This window comes from Nicotiana sylvestris, chromosome 9, assembly GCF_000393655.2.
Source record: "Nicotiana sylvestris chromosome 9, ASM39365v2, whole genome shotgun sequence".
In the NCBI taxonomy this organism is placed as follows: Eukaryota; Viridiplantae; Streptophyta; class Magnoliopsida; order Solanales; family Solanaceae; genus Nicotiana; species Nicotiana sylvestris.
Window position 1 is genome coordinate 183,387,124 of NC_091065.1, and position 25,192 is coordinate 183,412,315.

Sequence of the window (25,192 nt, forward strand, 5' to 3'; positions counted from 1 at the left end):
TGCATCTATTAATGATGTAACATGCAGTATTTACAGCCTCTACCTAGAAGTTATGGGGTAGTTTGCGAGAAAGAAGTATCGTCCTAGCCATATCTTCAAGAGTCCTATTCTTTCTTTCAACTACTCCATTTTGCTGAGGAGTCCTAGGGGCAGAAAAATTATGATCTATATCATGCTCATCACAAAATTTAGCAAACTTAGCATTTTCAAATTCAGTTCCATGATCAGACCTGATTGATGCAAGTTGATTACCTAGTTGTTTATGAGTTTTTCTAACAAAGGCAGTAAACGTGGCAAATGCTTCATCCTTAGATGTTAAGAACAATACCCAGGTAAACCTAGAGTAATCATCAATAAGTACTATCACATATTTCTTACCACCTCTGCTCAAAGTTCTCATTGGACCACAGAGATCCATATGAACCAGTTCCATCGTCCTGGTTGTGCTTACCATTTTCTTGATTTCAAAGGATGATCTTACCTGCTTCCCCCTTGCACAGGCCTCACAAACATTGCCTTCCTTGAACTTGATGTTAGGTAAACCTATCACCAGGTCCTTGGAGACTAATTTGTTAGTTGATTCAAACTTGTATGACCAAGTCTTTTGTGCCACATGAGGGTATCATTGTCCAACACACTGAAGCAAGTGAGTTCATTTTCTGAAAGAGTGGACAAATATACAATGTAAATATTGTTAACTATTTTTCCCTGTAAAATAATCTTGTCAGTGGTAAGATTAATCACAAAGCATTTGGTAGAGGTAAATGCTACAAGGTTACCTCTGTCACATAGTTGTGATACACTGATTAGGCTATATTTCAAGCCATCTATCAAGTAGATATTCTCAATAGAATGTGAGTCTGTCTTACCTATCTTTCCAACCCCAATAATCTCACCTTTCTTCCAATTTCAGAAGGAGACATTACCTCCTTTTAAGTCCTCAAGTGAAAGGAATTGGTTCTTGATTCCAGTCATATGTTTTAAGCAACCACTATCCATGTACCATAATTGGTTGCTTCTTCACTTGGACCTCTTGTTCATCATCTGATTCTCTGATGGCCATAAGTGCTTGTTCATATCCAGCTTCATCTTCTGAATCCTCATCTGATGTTTCTCCCCAAGCAGCAACCATAGCCTTTGTTGATCCTTTGTTCCTTTTAGGTTTAACTTGTTCCTTCTTTCTGTTCCTTCGTTCAGCCCTTTCCTTCTTCCATTCAATTTCCCACTGAGGACAGTTCTTGATCATGTGATCAGTCTTGCCACATTTGTAGCAACCCTCGTTGGTTTGTTTCTCAGGAGCCCTTACTTTGTTGAAGGTTGAACCTCTTGAAGAACCCTTTCCTCTCATTAGGTACTTTTTGAAATCCCTTGTGATCATGGCCATTTCATCATCCTCCAGATCTGCACCTTCAGCTATTCTGAGAGCCAGACTTTTTTCCTTCTTGGGTACATCCATTTTCATGGTTTGCCTTCTCAGTTCATAGGCAGTGAGATTTCCAATAAGTTCATCCAACTTGAGAGTAGCAATGTTCTTTGATTCCTGAATAGCAGTGATTTTGCTTTCCCAAGTTACTGGTAAGACGCTTGTCAATATTTTCTCAACCTTATCTTCTTCAAGGATAATTCTTCCAAGAGATTTAAGTTCATTTGTTAGTGTTGTGAACCTTGTGTACATCTCCTGTATAGTTTCTCCTTACTTCATAGTGAAATTCTCATATTGAGAATATAGCAGTGTTCCTCTTGATCTCTTTACTTGAGGAGTTCCTTCATGAGCCACTTGTAAAATGTCCCATATCTCCTTAGTAGTGGTACAACTTTGAATCCTGTTGTACTCGTCTGGACCTAGTCCACACACAAGCCATTTCTTGGCATTGGCATTCTTTTCCCATTTCTTCAAGTTTTTAACAGTGTAGTCAGCTCTTGTCTTTGGCACGTCCACTCCTTCAGTATTCTTCTTTGTATTAGCCAGGGGACCATCAGTGACTATGTCCTAGAGCTCATAGTCTTCTCTTATGATGTGATATCTCATCATGTTCTTCAACTAAGAATAGTACTGACCATTAAAGAGTGGAGGCCTAGTAGAGGATTGCCCTTCCCAGTTTCCAGGTGGTGCACTCATCTTGATCTTTTCCTAAGGTGTTAACCTCTTCAAGGATAACCCGCTCTGATACCAATTGATGTTTTACACGTCAATACCACACAAGAGGGGGGTAATTTGTGTGGTACCCAATTTTTACTTAACGTGAACTATAGAAGGACCTGGTTCTTCTTTGTGTTCTAACTACTACTGTTTGTAGAATAATAAATAAAGAAAATAAAGAAGACAGAGATTTTTACGTGGAAAATACCTGGCTCAAAAGGTGAAAAAACCACGACCTACTACTCAGTAGGATTTTCCCAAACTTCCACTAAAATCACTGAGCCAAAAATTACATTTACAAAAACTCTTTTGTAAACCTAGGATTAACTCTAATTCCGTTGTGGCACACAACCTCAACTGTTGCGACAACTTCAAGTTAACTCTAACTTGAAAACTCTAACTACCTAATACAATTGCTTCTATAAAAGCTGAAAGGTACAATGTAAAATCACCTACTACAATTGAACTAGAATAAAAGATAGACACTTGGAACTGGTTCTTCTATCTCATTCAAGTAGTTTCAGGATTGCACACTTGAATCACACATAAACTGCTTGCAAAATTGCCTTGCTCTTTTGCTCTTAATTTATGTTTAACTTCTGCTTATATGCATTACCTATAAAAGAGAACAACACTGATATATAATGGGTTAGTAATTAGAGATTGACTGGGATATAGATGCTACTCTTCTATCGTAGAAGAGTTCAATTTGATCTCAAACTCTAACACTATCCTCTTCCTAAACTGCGTTCTCTTCATGTAAGGAGTCTTTCTCTCCTTATCCAATATGCAACCTTTTCGATCAGATCAGGAGATATTACTTCTGATAAGTTAGATTTATCTCCTTCACGTGCATCTCACATGTTTGAGTTGATCTTGACTGTGCTTCACAAGATGGACCTGGTCCATGTTTGAGTTCTTTTGTCAGTCTGTAAAACTTCACCTGTACTTGGGCCAACGGAGGGATTTTGTATTGAGTTGCGGTATTTTTTATTAGTTATTATGAGATTTTTAACTATTAAGATTATTTCATTATATTTTCAATTTAAATATGCATGGTTATTTGTGATTTTTGGCTTGCCCAGTATTGTAATAGGCGCTATCATGACATGTGAGGTTTTAGATTGTGACAAATTAGTATTAGAGACTAGATTACATAGGTATCACGAGTCACGAGCAGGTTTAGTAGAGTCTTGCAGATTGGTACGAAGATGTCTATACTTATCTTTGAGAGGCTACCGAACCCTTAGGAAAACTCCACTTTCTTGTATTCTTGTCATATGGATTTGTTGATTCCGGAAATTAAACTTCTGTTATTCTATTCTCTCATAAATGGTGAGGACATGTGCTACCGGATCGGGCCAACGGCCACCAATACCACTACCTAGGTCCACGAGAGGCCGGGGTCGCGGTAGAGGTTGGGGTGTAGCTCGTACAACTGCTAGAGCAACACGTGTAAACCCACCAGTAGCTCCAGCTCAAGAGTAAATCCCAGATATGGTTGAGCCGGTGGGACCATCTTAGACACCAGCTGTGCCCATTATGATTCCAGGCCTTTAAGAGGCTCTAGCCCAGATATTGACTGTATGCACTAGCCTTGCTTAGGCAATTTTAGTTCAGGCCGTACCAGCCACTTCTAAGGCTAGGGGAGGTGCTCAGACTCTCGTTGCCCGTACTCTTAAAGTAGGTGGTGTAGGGACTTCAGGCACTGGGGGCACTACCAACCTAGCCGGTTGCAACTTCTTAGGCCTAGGTGGGTCCACCGATGAGTGATGGGGAGCAGAAGAGGCTAGAGCAGTTTGGGAGGCTTAAGCCTCAATTGTTCAATATGACTGAGTCAGAGGATGCTCAGGACTTCTTAGATTGGTGCCAGCGGGTTCTTCGCACGATAGGTATTCTGGAGACTGGTGAAGTCTCATTTACTACTTTTTAGCTGTCGGGGGCAGCCTTTAGATGGTGGGAGGCTTATGAGTTGATCAGGCCAGTCGGCACTGCACCACTTACATGGCACGAGTTCTTCGTTCTCTTCTTGGAGATTTTTGTCCCACCGACCCGTAGGGAGGAGTCGTAGAGGTAGTTTGAGTAGCTACACTAAGAAGGTATGTCCATGACCCTGTATAGGATGGGATTTTTAGAGTTGGATCATCATGCGATCTGGTTGGTTCCTATAGAGAGTGAGATGATTAGGAGGTTCATTGATGGCCTCAACTATGTATTGTGCTTTGTTATGACTCGAGAGCTTACATTGGGTGCTAGGTTCGATGAGGTGGTTGATATTGCTAGGAAGCTAGAGCAGGTCTGTAGTCAGGAGCCTGAGGAGAGGGAGGCCAAGAAGCCTCGTGGTTTGGGTAGTTTCAGTGGTGTTTCTTCTGGAGGGCAGTCCCACCATAGCAGGGGTTGTCCTTATAGGCCCGTTCTTATGGCTCGTCCTGTTCATCGTGGTGCATCATCTAGCCATGGTTTATACAATGCTTGTCCGGGTCAGTCATCTCTCAATGCCCTCCTAACTCAGAGTTCATCTTTTGCTCCATCAGTTTAGGGTTAATCTATTCCAGGTCCCGCTATTAGTTATTTTGGTTCTCGGGGTCCGCTTCAGTACTTGCTTCCATTATCAGAGTGGGGTTGCTTCGAGTGTGGAGAGTTTGGTCATGTGAAGAGGTATTGACCCGTCTTTTGGGAGGTCTAGTTCAGTAGAGGAGTTAGGTTGAGACTTCCGCTCTAGTTACTTCACCACCCACTTAGTCAGCTCGGGGAGGGGCTCAGGCAGCTAGAGGTCACCCTAGAGGGGAGGACAATCAGATGAAGGTCAAGTTCGATGTTATGCCTTCTTTGCCAGGCCGGAGGTTGTTGCTTTAGATGCACTAATCACAAGTATTGTCTTAGTATGCCACAGGAAAGTTTCTTTATTATTTGACCTTGGCTCCACTTCTTCGTATGTATCATCATATTTTTCTCATTATCTGGATATGCCCCGTGAGTCCCTAGTTTCACCTATTCATGTATCTATGTCGGTGGGTGATTCTATTATTGTGGACTATGTGTATCAGTTGTGTGTGGTGACTATTGGGGATCGGAAACTAGAGTTGATCTCTTATTGCTTAGTATGGTTGATTTCGATGTGATTCTGGTATGGATTGGTTGTCCCCATGTCATGCTATTCTGAACTGCCATGCTAAGATCGTGACGTTAGCGATATCAGAATTACCTAGGATCGAGTGGAGAGGTTCTCTGGACTATGTTCCCAGTAGGATGATTTTATATTTGAAGGCCCAATAGATGGTTGGGAAAGGGTATTTGTCATATTTGGCATTTGTGAGAGACGTTGATGCTGATACTCCTACTATTGACTCTGTTCTGGTAGTGCAAGACTTTCTAGATGTATTTCCTACTGACCTATCGATCATGCCACCTGACAGGAACATTGATTTTGGTATTGACTTGGTGCAGGACACTCAGCCTATTTCTATAGTTGAAGGAATTGAAAGAGCAACTTCAAGAGCTTCTTGATAAGGGATTCACTAGGCCTAGTGTGTCGCCTTGGGGTGCACTGGTTCTGTTTGTGAAAAAGAAAGAAGGTACTATGTGGATGTGCATTAACTATAAACAGTTGAACAAAGTTACAATTAAGAACAAATATCCTTTATTGCGCATTGATGACTTATTTGACCAGCTTCAGGGAGCTGGAGTGTTCTCTAAGATTAATTTAAGGTATGAGTATCACCATTTAAAGATTTGGGACTTGGATGTTCTGAAGATGACATTTGGGACCCACTATGGTCACTATGAATTCTTTATGATGCCTTTTCGGCTGACCAATGCCCCAACAATATACATGCATTTGATGACCAGTGTATTCCATCCATATTTTAATTCATTTGTTATAGTATTCATTGATGATATTCCGGTGTACTCACGTAGCCAGGTGGAGCATGCACAACATCTGAGGATTGTACTACAGAGGTTAAGGGAGGAGAAGCTTTATGCCAAGTTCTCCAAGTTGTGAGTTTTGGCTTAGTTCGGTGGCGTTCTTGGGGCACGTGATGTCCAGTGAGGGGATTAAGGTGGATCCGAAGAAGATAGGGGCAGTTTAGAGTTGGACCGGACAGTCTTCGGCTATTGAGATTCAGAGTTTTCTCGGCTTGGCCAGATATTATCACTGCTTTGTGAAGGGTTTTTCGTCCATTGTTGTGCCTTTGACCAGGTTGATCCAGAAGGGTGCTCTATTCAGGTGGTCGAATGAGTGTGAGGAGAGCTTTCAGAAGCTCAAGATTGCCTTCACCACATCTCCAATTCTAGTTTTGCCTTCAACATCGGGTTCTTATACAATATATTGTGATGCTTCTCGCATTGATATTGGGTGTGTCTTGATGCAAGAGGGTAGAGTGACCGCTTATGCTTCATGCCAATTGAAGCCTCATGAGATGAACTAACCCATTCATGATTTAGAGTTGGCAGTTATCGTCCATGCATTGAAGATTTGGAGGCATTATCTCTACGGCATGTCATATAAGGTATTTACGGATCATCGTTGTCTTCAGCACTTCTTCAAGTAAAATGATCTAAATTTGTGGCAGCAGAGATGGTTAGAGATGCTAAAGGACTATGATATTACCATTTTGTATCATCCCGAGAAGGCCAACGTGGTGGCCGATGCCTTGAGTAGAAAGGTGATGAGTATGGGTAGACTTGCATTTAATCCCATGAGAGGCCGCTTATATCAGATTTTCAGGCTTTGTCCAATCAGTTCGTGAGGTTAGATGTTTCGGAGGCTAGTCGGGTTCTAGCTTATGTGGTTTCTAGGTCATCTTTATATGATCGCATCATAGAGCGTCAGTGTGATGACCCCCATTTTCTTGTCCTTAAGGACAGGTTCAGCACAGTGATGCCAAGGAGGTTTTTATTGGGGGTGATGGGTGTTGCGGATGCAGGGTCGAATTTATGTGCCTAATGTAGATGGTTACATTAGTTTATTCTTGAGGAGGCCCATAGTTTGCAGTATTTCATTCATCCTGGTGCCGCGAAGATGTATCAGGACTTGAGGCAGCACTACTGGTGGAGGAGAATGAAGAAAGATATAGTGGGGTTTGTAGCTCGGTGCTTAAATTGTTAGCAAGTGAAGTACGAGTATCACAGGCCGGGTGGATTGCTTCAGAGGCTTGAGATTCCGGAGTAGAAATGAGAGCATATCACCATGAACTTCATAGTTGGGCTCCCACGGACTTTGAAGAAGTTTGATGCTATTTGGATGATTGTGGACCAGTTGACTAGGTTTGCACATTTCATTCTAGTTGAGGCTACCTATTCTTTGGAGCGGTTGGCTGAGATCTATATCCACGAGATTTTTCACCTTCACGATGTACTGATGTCCATCATTTCAGACCGGGGCACGCAGTTCACATCGCAGTTTTGGAGAATAGTGCGGCGAAAGTTAGGCACATGGATTGAGTTGAGTACAACATTACACCCTCAGATCGACGGACAGTCCGAGCACACCATTCAGATATTGGAAGATATGATATGTGCTTGTGTCATGGATTTTGGGGGTTCTAGGGATCAGTTTCTGCGGCTCGCGGAGTTTGCCTACAACAATAGTTACCAATCGAGTATTTAGATGGCTCCGTACGGGGCATTGTATGGGAGGTGGTGTCGCTCTCCGGTCAATTGGTTTAAGTCGGGTGAGGCTAGGCTATTGGGTACTAACTTGGTTCAAGATGTTTTAGAAAAGGTTATGTTAATTCGTGATTGTCTTCGCACGATGCAGTCTAGACAAAAGAGTTACACTGATCGGAAGGTTCGTGATGTAGCTTACATGGTGGGAGAGAAGGTATTGCTCAGAGTTTCACCCATTAAGGGTGTTATAAGGTTCGGGAAGAAGGGAAAGTTAAGCCCTCGATATATTGGCTCTTTTGAGGTGCTTGAGAGGATTGGGGAAGTGGCTTACTAGCTTGCATTGCCACCTAGTCTATCGAGTGTTCAATTAGTGTTTCATGTTTCCATGCTCCAGAAGTATTTCGGCGATCCATCTCATATTTTGGACTTTATTAAAGTTCAGTTAGATAATGATTTGACTTATGATGTGGAGTTAATGGCCATTTTGGACCGGTATATTCCAAAGTCGAGGTAAAAAAAATATAGCTTCAATGAAGGTGCAGAAGAAATGGCATCCTATTGAGGAGGCAACTTGGGAAACCGAGCGGGAGATGCGAAACAGATATCCACACCTATTTGAGACAAGGTATGATTCTAAAAAGGACGAATATTTGTTGATGAGGGGGAGAATATAACGACCCCGCCAGTCATTTTGTGTATTATAGCCCCGTTCCCCCATTGATTACTTATTCTGTATTTGTTTGATGTTATGTGACTTGTCGGGGTAGTTTGTTTGGTTTCGGAGATTTTTCAGAATGAATTAGGACACTTAGTCCCAAGGTTGGAAGCCTAAGTTAAAAGAGTTGACCGGATATTGACTTATGTGTAAATGACTCCGGAATGAAGTCTTGATGATTTTGATAGCTCTGTATAGTGATTTTGGACTTAGGGGTGTGTCCGGATATAGATCTGTATGATGATTTTGGCTTGAATTGGCAAAAGTTGGAAAAGTTGAAGTTTGGAGAGGTAAGAAGTTTGACCGAGGGTTGATTTTGTTGTCATCGGGCTCGGATTTTAATTCCGGGAGTTGGAATAGGTACGTTGTGTCATTTATGACTTGTGTGCAAAATTTGAGGTCATCGGAGTTGGTTTGGTATGTTTCGGCATTAGTTTTGGAAGTTAGAAGTTTATAAGTTCATTAGACTTGAATCAATGTGCGATTCGTGGTTTTAGTGTTGTTGGATGCGATTTGAGGCTTTGAGTGAGTTCGTATGATGTATTAGGACTTGTTGATATGCTTAGTTGAGTTCCCGGGGGCCTTGGGTGGATTTCGGATGGCTAACGAATTGAAATTGGACTTAGAAGAATTTCTGATGTTGTTGATGTCTGGTGCCATCACACCTACGGAGGATTGGTCGCATGTGCAAGACTGTAGAAGCGAGCCAGGGGTCAGATGTGTGGTCTTGTAGGAACGGCAGTGGTCGCAAGTGCGAGGAATTTTTCCATATTAGCGAGCCCGCAAATGCAACAAGTCTCTGCAGATGCGGAATTTAGTAGGTATGGCTAGCGATCGCAGAAGTGGAGAGGAATGCACATAAGCGAACGCGCAGAAGCGAAGGGTGGACCACAGAAGCGGTCTCGCAGGTGAGATGGTTGGGCCATAGGTACGGTAGGTCGGGTGTTGAGTGTTGTCCACAGAAGCGGCTAAATGGACCGCAGAAATGAAAATGCTTGGGCAGAATATAAATTCGAACTGTTCCGAGATTTCTTCATTTTTGGACATTGCAAGCTCGGTTGGAGGCGGTATTTGAGAGGGATTTCACTAGATTTGAAGAGTTAAGCAACTTTTGGTCGTTTTTATCTATTAATACTGAATACCCATAGAATTTCCCACCTAGATTATGTGTTTTTAAGGTGGAATTTAGGGAATTTTGGACTGAGGATTGGAGAGTAAGATTTGGGGATTTGAGTGACCATTTGATGTTGGAATTGGGTAATTTTTGTATGGTTGGACTCGTTGTTGAATGGGCATTCGGATTTTGATAATTTTGTCAGATTCCGAGATGTGGGCCCATGGTTTACTTTTTGGGTTAATGTTTTATACTTCAATACCATACAAGCGTGGGGGTGATTTGTGCGCTGTCCAGTTTTTCACGTGCACAGATTATAGAAGGACCTGGTTCTTCTATGTGTTCCTTATACTATTATTGCGGTAATAAATACAGAAAGTAAAGAATACAAGTATTTTTATGTGGAAAACACCCGGCTCAAAAGGTAAAAAAACTATGACCTAATACCCAGTAGAATTTTTCTCAATACTTCACTAAATCACTGAGCCAAAAACAGCATTTACAAAACTCTTGTAAACCTAAGGATTACTTTTAAATCTTTGTGGGAACCAACCTCAGACTGTTGCGACAAGTTCAAGTTAACTTTAACTTGAACACTACACTCAGAGTACCTAGTACAATTTGCTTATAAGAAAGCTGAAAGGTATAACTCAAAAGCCATACTACAATTGAACTAGAATAAAAGGCAGACACTTGGAACTGGTTCTTCTATCTGCTTCATGTAGCCTCAGTTTGGACACTTGAATCACATAGGAATTGCTTGCAAAATACCTTTTTATTTTGCTCTCAACTCTCATTTAACTTCAGCGTTTGTGTGTGCCAGTGAAATGAGAACATCCTGAAATATATAGAGTTAGTAGAATAAGATTAACTAAAGTTCTAATGCTATACTCTTCCATGGTGGAAGAGTTCTAGCTATCTTTAATTTGTAACTCCTCCCTACTCTTCCTGACCCTTCTAGCGGGTATCCCGGTGCTCGGGGCTCCCTTCAGTCCCCATTGCCAGTGGCCGATAGAGGTTGCTTTAAGTGTGGAGAATTGGGTCATATCAAGAGGTTCTGTCCTCGCCTTACGTGAGGTTCACCCCAGCAGAGGAGTCAGCCTTTGACTTCAGCACCAGTTACTTCACCCCCCGCCCAACCAGCCCGGGTGGAGGTTAGTCAGCTAGGGGTCGCCCTAGAGGGGGAGGCTGATCAGGTGGCGGTTAGGCCTGTGTCTATGCACTCCCTTCCAGACCAGATGTTATTGCTTCAGATGTTGTGATCACAAGTATTATCTCAGTTTGCCACAGGGATGCCTATGTATTATTTGATCCTGGTTCCACTTTTTCGTATGTGTCGCCGTATTTGCTCATTATTTGGATACGCCCTGCGAGTCTCTTATTTCATTTGTTCATGTATCTACACCGATGGGCGTTACTATTGTTGTGGACCGTGTATATCGGTCATGTGTAGTGACTATTAGGGGACTAGAGACTAGAGTGGATGTGTTGTTGCTTAGTATGGTTGACTTTGATGTAATATTGGGCATGTATTGGTTGTCTCTGTGTCATGTTATTCTGGACTATTATGCTAAGACGGTGACGTTGGCTATGCCGAGAGTACCACAGATTTAGTGGCGAGGTTCATCGGATTATATTCCCAGTAGAGTGATTTCATTCTTCAAGGCCCAGCAGATGGTCTGACAAGTTGGTATCACGACTCGGAAATTCTTAAGACACCTTTCAGGACCCGATATGGTCATTATAAGCTCCTTGTGATGTCTTTTGGGCTGACCAATGCCCCAACAATGTTCATGGATTTGATGAACAGTATGGTCCAGCCTTATCTCGACTCGTTTGTTATTGTATTCATTGATGATATCCTGGTGTACTCTCGTAGCTAGGAGGAGCATGCCCTTCATTTGTAGATTGTGTCGCAGCGAGTCAGGAAGAGAAGCTTTATGCTAAGTTCTCCAAGTGTGAGTTCTGGCTCAGTTTAGTGGCGTTCTTGGAGCACGTGGTGTCCAGTGAGGGTATTCAAGTGGATCCAAAGAAGATAGAGGCGGTCCAGAGTTGGCCCAGACCATCCTCAACCATAGAGATTTGTAGCTTTCTTAGTTTGGTGGGTTATTACCACCGGTTCGTTCAAGGTTTCTCGTCTATTACATCATTCTTGAACAAATTGACCCAAAAGGGTGCTCCATTCAGGTGGTCGGACGAGTGTGAAGCGAGCTTTTAGAAGCTCAAGACTGCCTTGACCATAGTTCCAGTATTAGTTTTGCCGTCAGCTTCTGGGTCTTATTTAGTATATTGTGATGCCTCTCGGATCGGTATCGGGTGTGTTTTGATGCATGAGGGTAGAGTGATTGATTATGCTTCGTGTCAGTTGAAGCCTCATGAGAAGAACTACCATGTTCATGATTTGGAGCTGGTTGCCATTGTTCACACGTTGAAGATTTGGAGGCACTACCTCTATGGTGTGTCTTGTGAGGTGTTTACTGGTCATCGCAGCCTCCAGCACTTGTTCAAGCAGAAGGATCTCAATTTGAGGTAGCAGAGATGGTTAGAGCTACTAAAGGACTATGATATTACCATTTTGTACCATCTAGGAAATGCTAATGTGGTGGCCGATGCCTTGAGTAGGAAGGCAGTGAGTATGGGTAGTCTTGCATTCCTGCCTGTTGGGGAGAGACCTCATGTGGTTGATGTTCAGGCTTTGGCCAACCAGCTAGTGAGATTGGATATTTCGGAGCCCAGTCGGGTTCTAGCTTGTGTGGTTTCTCGGTCTTCCTTGTTTGACCACATCAGGTAGCGCCAGTATGATGATCCTCATTTGCTTATCCTCAAGGACAAGGTTTAGCTTGATGATACCAAGGATGTGACTATTGGTGATGACTGGGTATTGAGTATGCAGGGCCGGATATGTGTGCCCAATATACATGGACTTCGGGAGTTGATTCGTGAGGAGGTCCATAACTCGTGGTATTCCATCCATCCGGGTGTCGTGAAGATGTATCAGGATTTGAGACAACACTATTAGTGGAGGAGGATGAAGAAAGACATAGTTGGATTTGTAGCTCGATGTCTCAATTGTCAGCAGGTGAAATATGAGCATCAGAGGCCGAGTGGCTTGCTTCACCAGATAGAGATTCCAGAGTAGAAGTGGGAGCAAATTACCATGGATTTTGTAGTTGGGCTTCCACAGACTTCGAGGAAGTTTGATGCTATTTGGGTGATTGTGGATCGGCTAATCAAGGGAGCACACTTCATTCCTGTGTGTACTACCTATTCTTCATACTGGTTGGCAGAGATTTACATCAAAGAGATTGTTCGCCTTCATGGGGTGCCAATTTCCATCATTTCAAACAGAGACACACACTTTACATCGCAGTTTTAGAGGGCCGTGCAGCGAGAGTTGGGCACTCAGGTTGAGTTGAGCACAACATTTCACCCTCAAATAGACGGGCAGTCCGAGCACACTATTTAGATATTGGAGGACATGTTGCGTGCTTGTGTCATTGATTTTGGTGGTTCATGGGACCAGTTTCTTCCACTCGCGGAGTTTTCCTACAACAATAGTTATCAGTCGAGTATTTAGATGGCTCCGTATGAGGATTTATATGGGAGGCGGTGTAGATCTCCAGTAGGTTGGTTTGAGCTGGGTGAGGCTAGGTTTTTGGGCACAGACTTAGTTCAGGATGCATTGGATAAGGTGAAATTGATTCAGGAGCAACTTCGCACGGTGCAGTCAAGACAAAAGAGTTATGCCGACAGAAAGGTCTGTGATGTGTCTTACATGATTGGGGAGAAGGTTTTGCTGAAGGTTTCACCCCTGAAGGGTGTTATGAGATTTGGGAAGAAGGGCAAGTTGAGTCCTCGGTTTATTGGGCCGTTTGAGGTGCTTCGGAGGATTGGAGAGGTGGCATATGAGCTTGCTTTACCACCTAGCTTGTCAGGTGTGCATCTAGTATTTCATGTTTCTATGCTCCGGAAGTATATCGGCGATTCGTCTAATGTTTTAAATTTCAGCACGGTTCAGTTAGATGGTGACTTGACTTATGATGTGGAGACGGTGGCTATTTTGGAGCGTCAGGTCTGAAAGTTGAGATCAAAGGATATAGCTTCAATGAAAGTGCAGTGGAGAGGTTAGCTCGTGAAGGAGGCTACTTAGGAGACTGAACGGGAGATGCGGAGCAGATATCCATAGCTATTTGAGACTTCAGGTATGTTTCTAAACTCGTTCGAGGACGAACGTTTGTTTAAGAGAGGGAGGATTTAACGACCCGACCAGTCGTTTCGAGAGTTGTAGCCCCATTCCCCCTATCTCTGCTTCTTTTGTGTTCTAAAGCTGTATTATGACTTACTGGGTTAGTCGGTTTAGGTCCAAAGTGGTTTTGGAGTGAATTGAGATACTTAGTTTGTTAGTTGAAAGCTTAAGTTGGAAAAGTTGACCGGACGTTGACTTATGTGTAAACGATCCCTGATTTGAATTTTGATGGTTCTGTTAGCTCCGTTAGGTGATTTTGGACTTAGGAGTGCGTCTGTAATGTGATTTGGAGGTCTGCGGTAGAATTAGACTTGAATTGGCGAAAGTTAGAATTTTGGTGATTTTAGTCGGCAATGGAAATTTTGATATCGAGGTCGGAATGGAATTCCAGAAGTTGGAGTAGGTTTGTGGTGTCGTTTTTGACTTGTGTGCAAAATTTGAGGTCATTCGGACGTGATTTGGTAGGTTTCGGCATCGTTGGTTGAATTTGGAAGTTTAAAAGTTCTTAGCCTTGAATCTGAGTGTAATTTGGTGATTTGATGTTGTCTTGAGTGATTCGAAGGTTCGACTAAGTTCGTATGATGTTATGGGATGCGTTGGTATGATTGGTTGAGGTCCCGACGACCTCGGGTGGATTTCCGGTGGTTAACGGAACAAGATTGAAGTTTGAAGAATTGCTGAAGTGGTCTGGTTCTAGTGTTTTCGCACCTGCGGTGGGGAGCCCACTGGCGCGGACCGCAGAAGCGAAGAGGTGCTCGCAGGTGCGGGCAAGAGTGGTTTGGTCTGGAAGCGCATGTGCGAGGGTTGGTACGCATCTGCGTAAGCGCAGATGCGGAAAAGGCGAGAAAGGCAAGGACCGTAGAAGCGGGCGAGGCTCGCAAGTGCGTGTGATTAACCGCAGATGCAGCATCGCTGAAGCGACATTTTGGACCGCAGGTGCGGTATTGCTAGGCAGAAACATATAAAAACGGGACTTTAAGATTTTTCACCATTTTCACATTTTGGAACTCGAATTTTTGAGGATTTTGAAGAGGGTTTTGAACTGATTACTGAGGTAAGGTCCTTGTGCTTATTTATTTTCAATAATGGTATTTCCCCATTGATTTTACACCTAGTTGGGGAGTTTTTGAGGTGAAATTTGGGAGATTAGGGCTTGAGGTTGGGAGAGTGAATTTTGGGGATCTGGAGGGGCAAATGATGTCAGATTTTGATAAATTTAGTATGGTTAGACTTATGAGTGAATGGGCTTTCGGGTTTTGTAACTTTTGTCAGATTTCGAGATGTGGGCCCGGGGTCCGGGTTTGAGACAATTTCGGATTTTGGCTATGAATTTGGTATTTTTCTTGTGGAATTGATTCCTCTAGCCTATATTGATCGTATTGTATTGCTTGTGGGTAGATTCGGGGCATTCGGAGGCCGAGTCGAGAGGCAAGGGCATTGCAGAGTAGGATTTTGCTCGGTTTGAGGTAGGTAACGCTTTCAAACTTGGTTCTGAGGGTTTGAAACCCCGAACTACATGTTATGTGGTTAGTATTGAGGTAACGCACATGCCAAGTGACGAGCGTGCGGGCGTGCACCGTGAGAATCGTGACCTGGTTCATTTCGTGGCATTGTTTAATGACTCCTTCTTATTGATATCCGTGTTTCCATTATGTGATAAAGTAATTGAGTTGCAAAACATGCTAGATATCATGTTAGGGCTTCACGCCGATACTGTTGGGACCCCTAGTGGTCGTTTCTTGTTGCCATTTCACTGATTTCACTATTATTTTGTACTTATTCATATTCAAGTATTTCATATCATATCTCAGTCTCAGTTGTTGTTATTGGCATAATATATCATTGTTTCCGGGCTAGTTTCCGTGACATTGTAAGCTCGTGGGTGAGATTGGAGGGTGATGACTAAGTGAGGCCGAGAGCCTGATTATGAGGGACAGCTATGGGATCGGGCTACACGCTGCAACAGTTATATTGATTATGATAGTTCTTGGGTCGTAGGATCCCCTGCGGAGTTTGCACACCCCTAGTGGGCGCGGATGATATTATTGAGGGATGGATTTCCTAGGACATGGATTTGTCCGAAGTATTAATATCTGGAGATGGATTTCTCCACAGGGTTGGATTACCCTTTTTCCTTGGTACCAGGTGACTTATAGTCAGTGATGAATATGTTCCAGGATAGATTTCCCTGGGTCGGATGGCCATATACGGTACCGAGTGGTTGAGTATTTACATATATACTTGGAGATGGATTTCTCTTCAGGGTTGGATTGCCCTTTTTCCTCGGTACTGAGTGACTCACAGTCAGTGTTGTATATGTTCCGGGATGGATTTCCCTGGGCCGAATGGCCATATTCAGTACCGAGTGGTTGAGCACTTAAGAGTGGGAGTACATTGTGTTTTTCATATAGTCGGTGCATTGGCATGTAGAGGCAGTTGAGTTACATATCTTAAACTGTTCAGATCTGTATTTACCTTATTGCTTTGAGCTGTCTATTTAACTAAAAGCATGCCTACGTTTCTGTACGTTAACTCTATTATATCCGTCGAGGTTGAGTTCGTCGTTACCTTTCAGTCCATAGTTTGGACTCATTACTTACTGAGTTGGTGTACTCACGTTACCTCATGCACCTTGCGTGCAGATCCAGACACTTTTGGTCCTAATGTCAATTGCTGATCGAGGTTGCAGGCTTAGGAGACTATTGAGGTATTTGCACGGCATCCGCAGGCCTTGACTCTCCCTCTTTATCTCTAGATGTATTTCAGTATGTTTTCTTTAAACATTGTAATAGTCTATGTTCTCCTCTAGATGCTCATGAAATCAGTGGTACCCCAGTTTTGGGCAGTTGTATCGAAATTTGGATTTTATTTTGGTTTTCAAAAATGTTCCTTAATGAATTGTTGCTTCTGTGTTTCTTGTTTAAAAATATACTTATGCGGTGTTGGATTCTTGAGTTGAGGCTGGCCTAGTTCCATGATAGGCGCCATCATGACGGGTCGGGTTTTAGGTCGTGACATATGGTTGGTGTTGAGGTGACCCACATGCTAGGTGACGGGCGTGTGGGCGAGCACCGTAGAAATTATAACTCGGTTGATTCCATGAAACTATGTAGTTATCAAATCTTGATATTATTCATGTATTCTCCATGTGTTAGAGAAATTTAGCTATGATTCATTTTAGAAATCATGCTTAGGCTATACTCTGATACTATTGGGACCCATAGAGGTCGTTCTTTTACTGTTGAGTTATTTTCTTAAATTGCAGTTATGTACTCAGTCGCATTCATCATTTGCATAACATATCTCAGTCTCTGTTACCATTTATTATTATATCATGTATCATTGTTTTGGGCTGATTGGCATGCGTGTTGTGAACCCGAAAGACTGGAGAGATTAATGACTTAGTGAGGCCGATGGCCTGATTGTGAGTGATATTGATGGGATCGGGCTGCACGCCACATCAAGTTTTATTGATTCATGATGGGATCGGGTTGCACGCCGCAGCAGGTATTATTGATTCATGATGGGATCGGGTTGTGTACCGCAACAGGTTTTTACTAGCGCTTGGGCAGGATCCGACCATCCAAAGTCTAACATACTAGCAGTGCGCGTAGGTACCGTACAATGCTGAGTGACGGAGTGTGATGCGTAAAAGTTGAGACAGTCAAATTAAGTACTCTGAGAGTGGGAGTATGTGAGGCTATCATTGTGATGCATTATATGCGACATGTACATTGACATGTAGATATAGAGATGTAGCATTCCTTATATCAATCATACTTGGCATATTTTTATCCGTGTTGAGCTGAAACTGTTAACTTGAAAGCATGTCTACATGCTTGTACTATGTACCAACTGATTACAAGTTTTCTCTGAGATATTATTGTCATTTTTTCTGTCATATCTGTACTGTTATAATTTGAGTTTGGACTGTACCTTTCTGAGCTCGTCACTGCTTTCAGCCCAAGGTTAGTCCTGTTACTTAATGAGTACATTGGATCGGTTATGCTCATACTACATTCTGTACTTCGTGTGCAGATCCGGATACTTCTGGACACGACGATTGCTAGCTGTGGAGTTTCATCTGCTTGGAGGCTATTGAGGTAGCTGCTTTGGTGTCCGCGGACCTCGACTCTCCTTTTTTAGCTTATTTGCACTGTTCTATCCTTCTAGACAGTCGTTTTTAGCTGTTAGACTGTATTGTCATTTAGTTGCTCATGTAATCAGTGACACCCTGATTTTGGGGGATTTGTATTGAGCTGTGGTATTTTCTTATCAGTTGTTATGAGATTTTCACTATTAAGCTTATTTCATTATGTTTTCAATTTAAAGATGCATGGTTAATTGTGATTGTCGGCTTGCCTAGTATTGCTATAGGCACCATCACAACATATGAGGTTTTGGGTCATGACAAGAGTACAAGGCCTGTGCGTGCGCCGCGGGGCCTACAACATGAGTATAAAAAATAAAAAAGTATAAATAGTCTAGTTTCATAATTTTATTTCATTCTGCATCATTATGAGATCTTTGGAGCTCGGTTCTGAGAGTTTTGGATTAGATTTTTAATCAAAAGTTTGGTGTAAGTGATATAAATATGTCCTTGAGTTTATATCATGAATTTATCTTAATATTCATCATTTGAACATGAAATTTGATAGGCGAAATTGAAATTTAAGACATCAACCCTAAATCACTAAATTGATGATTTAAATACCTAAATGGACTATAAATAGAAATTTAAGCATAAATTTAAACTCTTAGGGCTATTAATAACGTCAATATGAAATTAGTTATGGGGTTTGACCGAATTGACTTAGGGTTGGCCTTTTGGGGTTACTCTAACTTTGACCGAGTCTTAAATTATGGATATTAGTCCAACGTGTTGTTTGACTTTGTTAAGTGGTCATGTGAATAAGTTGGAGCAATTTGGAGGATTTTGTGAGGGAAAGAGCTATTTTAGAAGGTTGAGCTTTTCTTGAACAAGGTAAGTTACTAAGACTATATATATATATATATATATATATATATATATATATATATGAAGTGACGAGTACATATATGGATACGAAAATAATATATAAGATATATTATTGTTACTTGTTGTGCATTCACATGACTTGATATATGCGCATAAAATTGTTAGATATGTGATATGATTAATTTTGCAATCTACATGGGCTGGTAAAATGTTTACATGCTAGATTGACATAATAAATTTCACGTATGTTGATTTATACGGTTTGAATCAGAGGCGGATTTATGTAGGGCATTAGGGGTGGTACGACACCCTGACACTCAGATAAATTTGTATATATTTATTGATATGTCACACAAAAAAGTTGATTTTATTAAGAGGTGGCACCCCAATAATAAAATAGTTGTTGGGTGCCATGGTTGAAATGTCAAGATTCCAAGCGCCGGACCCGGGATCAAGACATCCTCTCTCTTTGTGCAATCCATTTTTATTACTTATTCAAAATATATATTTGCTTCCTTTTCTTTTTATAGACCAGGAGTTCACGGGTTCGAGCTGTAAGTCCTTCCCCGGGCCCTGCACATAGCGGGAGCTTAGTGCAACGGGCTGCTCTTTTTCTTTTTATAGACCTTCAAAAATTCGTATGAAGATGATTTTAATAATTTTCTCTTCATTATTCATCTATTTTTTTAATTTTTAATTTCCTTTAGGATGATGGAATCAATAAACATAACATTAATCTAACTGCATGTAGATTGAAGGGGTGTCTTTGCTAATTTAAAATTTTGTTTTATGATGTTTACTCACATTAGTCACTAGGATTTGGATAGAGAGAACTACATCGAAATGAACAAAACTAATATGGTTTGGTGATCACATTTTTATTTATACACCAAAAATCGTGTAAATCGAATCGAATTAATTCAAATTGATCGAACTAACCCAACCCGAATTAATTCAAAACGCATCGAATCGATTAAATGTACAACTTAATTCAATGTCCTTCACTAGTTGTAGATTTTATTAAAGACAATGACACCCGTAGTTATCAAATCCTCGGTCCGCCTCTGATTTGAATTATATTTAATGCATTGTAAATATACGTATTATTATTTTGCATATATGATTCAGATTGATTATTTAGAATTATATTATGAGTATGTGAACTCATATCCGGTTATAAATATGTCATTTTTTGGTGTATGGACTCATGTTTCAACAAATTACCATTGAAACTTTGGTGGGGGAGGTGCTTAGGATTTGACGGTGAATAGAGAAAGGTCTATTGGTTGGCTTAAAAAATTATGTCTCATAACCTTCACGTGGTCTATGATTACATGAGACTAATATTTTAAAATATTAGTAATAATTTAAACATGCTAAATGTCAACATATGCTTATTTAAAAGTTGATTCTAACATTAGTAATATTTAAAAATATTATATATTGCAGGGACAGGATTCGAATATCTTTTAAAATAAATTGGGTTAAATTTTTATATTGATCAATAACAAGAAAATTGATAAAGGATGACTATTATTGCAATATGTTTGGTTCTTATAAGGAAAGAAGAATGGTGAAGGAGAAATAAAACAGATGGTTTACTTTTCTTGTGTTGATGATCACTAAGAGCCCGTTTGGACATAATTGTTTTTTCTTTTTTCCCAAAAAAATTCACTTTTTTTCGAAATCATTATTTGTTCATAAAATTTTCAATTTTCACTTGAAAATGCATTTTGGAAATTTTCAAAAATTTGAAAAACTCCAAAAAGTTGTTTTTCAAAATTTTCACTCAAATCACTCACAAAACTTCAAAAACAACCCAAACTGAAATTTATGTCCAAACACAACTCTAAATTTCAAATATCATTTTCACTTGAAAAACATTTTCACCATTTTTTGGAATTTTACAATTCTTATATCCAAACGCCTACTAAGAGCCAGTCTGGACTTTAGAAAAATTGTACTTTTTCCGAAATCATTGTTTCGCTAAAAGATGGGTTTTGGAATTTTTCGAAAATTTGAAAAACTCCAAAAAGTTATTTTTTAAAATTCACTCTGATCACTCACAAAACTTCAAAAACAACCCAAAATTATATTCATGTCCAAACACAACTCTAGTTTTCAAATACCATTTTCACTTAAATTTTTTTCCACTTTTTCCGGAATTTTACAATTCTTATGTCCAAACGCCCACTAAGATTTATCTGTAACTTTGGTTATCCGTTCAACACAAATGGGAGTCCGGAACCAAAATATGGTTCTTTTGGACAAGTAGCACCTTAATAAATGGGAAAAAAAGATGATATTTTTATATATAGTGCCCAAATACTGGGCGCTATACATTAACGTTAATCGTGTCATTAATGTATAGCGCCCAGTATTTGGGCGCTATATATAAAAAGCTGACACTAATAGTATAGCGCCCAAATACCCGGCGCTATACATAAAACTTTATGTATAGCGTCCAGTATTTGGGCTAGCCATTTCCTATATAAAGAGGTTAGGATTGTATAGAAATTCATTCAAAAGGTGTATATCGTAGAAATTTCCCGGCTACCCATTTTCATACTCTTGTTGAAACGTTTATTGTTGTTACATTCTCCAGCATTTTTTCATTATGTCTGAAGGGCGTAGAATAAGAGTTTCATGATATTGGGGGATGAGGTTGTGATGGAGAATAACTTTGTGGGCTACAGTTTACCTGCTCAGTGTCATGTTAAATTGCCACTTACAATGGAGTACGATAAATTGATATGGTTGTTATGCAAAAAAATGAGTGTGAGGAAACGTTCAGTGATACTTAAAGTAATCGGAAGATATCCGTATTCTGTCACTCCGCAAGGGATTGCTTTTTACTCAGAGTTTAACATCGACGATGATAAAACTATGAATGATTTTCTGAGGACTCCGGATGAATGCCGGGAATTTCTTGTAATCACAATGTTGGAGATGTACGCGAAGGTCGAAGACCTTCCAAAAAATGAGGTTGTGCGTAGTAGAGATAACCCCCAGTCATCGGGTGGTTATTTTGGAGCAGTTTTTGCCGGACAGGTTCCGGATAAAAGAGTTTTTCTTGATTTAAGCTTATCACCGCCGGCGAATGAGCAGCGAGAAAATAATTTATACCCTGCTTTCGATAATTCACAAGACGAGTGGTAAACTTCAATTTTCATTTGTGTTAATTATGTATATTTTTGGTGTATTGAATTTGTATTAATGCCCATATATTTAATAGGGGGTACCGGCCAGATATGAATTTTACAAGTGGCTCATCCGGTAGTCATCACCTAATTGAAAACGTCCATCATGGAATTTCATCACATTACGACTTGTAAGTGAAGTGATATAGCCATATGGAAAGCATTTATTAATTCAGTAGCTTATATTTTTGTTGGTTGTGCAATGAAAACGAGCAAGTTGAACCACCTGTACTCACTCAATTGCCCGAAAACGATGTATTACATCGGGATCTGGCAAATGCACATAGTGAGGAACAGAACGTTGATTACGATAACAATGCTGATGAATTCGGAGATGAGACATCATTTCCTCGTGAGGATGGTGATGCGCAGGATGAGGAGGAAGGACCTGATTTGAAGAGAGACCCCCCTAGACGAAGAGTGTACGAGTTCGAAGTGCCATTTCATTCAAGGGAGATTCCTTACATTGATAACTTGCCAACCGTGCCGGATATGGAATCTCTCACAAGGGATTTTGATGAAATCCGGACAGAAAAATGGGATGAGTCTAGACCAACGGTGCTTGCAAAGGGGATACTTTTTTCTAATAAAGCGCGCATAAGCAGGGCTTGTAAAATGCACAACATAAAAGAGTGTCGTGAGATGCAGGTATGGGAGTCAAGTCCGATGGTATACAAGGCAGTTTGTCTTAGGTGGTTTTGGCCATGTAATTGGATGTTGCATGCGACCAAGAAGAAGACAGGTATGTGGAAAGTGGGTAAATACATTCCCACCCACACATGCGAAATTGACACATTCAACGGGAATCACTTCAACTTGGATATTGACTTGATTTCTCTTGTACTTATTCCGCAACTCGAAGCATCCATAAGGTATAAAATCAAAGAGTGCATTACATCAGTCCACCAGGAATATGGCCATACCATTACGAAAAGAAAGGCAACGTGTTCTTGGCGTTTAAGACAACAATTGATGGTTTTTCGCATTGCCGGCCCATAATATCCATAGACGGAACTCATGTCTATGGAAAGTACGATATCAAGCTATTGATAGTCGTGACAGTGGATGCTAATGGACAGATATTTCCTCTAGCTTTTTCTATTTGTGCCAATGAAAGCACAGAGACGTGGACACTATTTTTGAACCACCTGAAAGAGCACGTTGTCAAACAGCGTTTAGGTATTTGTCTAATATCTGATCGGCACGGTGGTTGTGAGCACGTGATTTTTGCCTTACGAAAAACTACTCCAAAATAAATCAAAAAATAAAATAAATTTCTTTTACAATATAATTTTTGAATTTGCGTGGTGTTAAATACTTGTGTTATGTCCGTAAGTGTTTACATTGTCATAATAAAATGAAAAAATAAAATAAAATACATATTGCATGCATATAGGATTTAATTATGCATTTAAAAGATAATTTAAATAAAATCACAAAAATATGCAATAGTTCTATTTTAAATATTCCACTGTGTGATTGATGTTTTGTCTATGTGTTAAATAATTGTTATAGAATAATTAATATATTTTGTGAAGTTAAAATTGTTTTATAATTAAAATTAGAAATCTAATTAGAAAAAAATGAAAAAAAATAAATAAAAAATAATACATATACACAAAATCGGACCTGGATTAAAATCCAGGCCCAAATCGAATTAATTCCCCCCTCACAGCCCAATCCAAACCAACCTGTCCGGTCCAACTCAGGAGTAAATCCAAACGACGACGTTTGGTCACACTCCATCAAGGACCGTTGGATTAAATCAATCCAACGGCTGATATCCCCTACCCTTACCCGTAACCCGTAACCCGACCCATTGACCCGATTCAGTCCGACCCTAACGTTAAACCAAACGACGTCGTTTGGTTAAGTGAGATGATCCTGACCATGAATCTTACTTGATCGGACGGACAAGATCAATCCACCCCTCCCCTATATAAGTTCCAGACCCCTACCCTGACCCCCTAACTAAACACCCCCCCTTCCTTACTATTCATCATCGTCCCCAAACCCCCACTCCTAACCCTAGCCACCCTAGGATCCCACCGCCTGAAACCCGGCGGCATCAACGCCGCCGGTCACCAAAATAACACCCTAGAATCCCCTGAACATCCTCTACACAGATCTAACATTGGTTTCCTTCGAATCAGGCCCCAACTCTTCGAATCTTAAATCGAAGGTTGGCCTGAAAACCTTATCTTCTCCGATGACCTCCAAAATAACACCACAGTTTCTCCTAAATTCCCTCACCAAGGATCTGTTAGTTGCATGGTTCGAATCATACTGGAACTACTCGAATCTTCATTTGAAGATTCGAGTACAACCTGACCTTATCCCAACCTACTTCAAACTCACACCAGTTACCCCCCTGACCTCCCTCGTGCCTAGAACATCTTTGGTTTCCCTCGAATCTAACCAGAAATGAGTAAATCCCAAATCGAACTTTCAAGAACCCTAAAAATACCAGACTTTTGGATTCTGTCCAGATTGAATAAAGATTGAGGTTTAATCGACCTTAGTCGAAGTATTTTCAGTGGAAAATACTTCGACTAAGGTCTGTTTGATTTCAAACAAAGTCCAAATCCAAGTCGAGTTGAGTTCAGTTGAATTTAAAGGTTCAGAGGTAATTTCTGTTTCTTATGTGCATTCTATGTGTATTCTATGTTTGTTTTCATTAGTCTGTTTAATTTTTCATATTTTTTTAGTCAATTTTGTTATACTGTCCCCTACCCGTCTACTTGATTCCTAAAGTGAAATGTTTCTGTTGGTTATGTTTGTTTACAATGTGTGTAATCGACTCGATTAAGTTCGTCGATTAGTTACATTATGAATCCCCGTTTATGATAATACATTGTAATAACCTGCTCACCTGTTTTGATTGACTATTATCATGTTGTTGTAATCAGTTAGTTAGTCCTTGCTAATTAGTTGGTTCTTGTTTAATAAGTCAGAAAGTTTATCAAACATTTGAGTATTAATTTCTGAGCAGTTGGTTTCAGGCAGTGTCAGTATACTGACAATGCCCCTGCATTCATACATATTTCAAATTTAGTTTGAATTGTTCTGTTGAATTCTGTGTGATGTTGTTGAGATGTTAGGTAAATTCAATTTCACAATTGTTGGGTAGATACAACTGTGTTAGGAACTTAAGAGAATTGGTATTAGCTGTTTTAAATCAGGTTGATA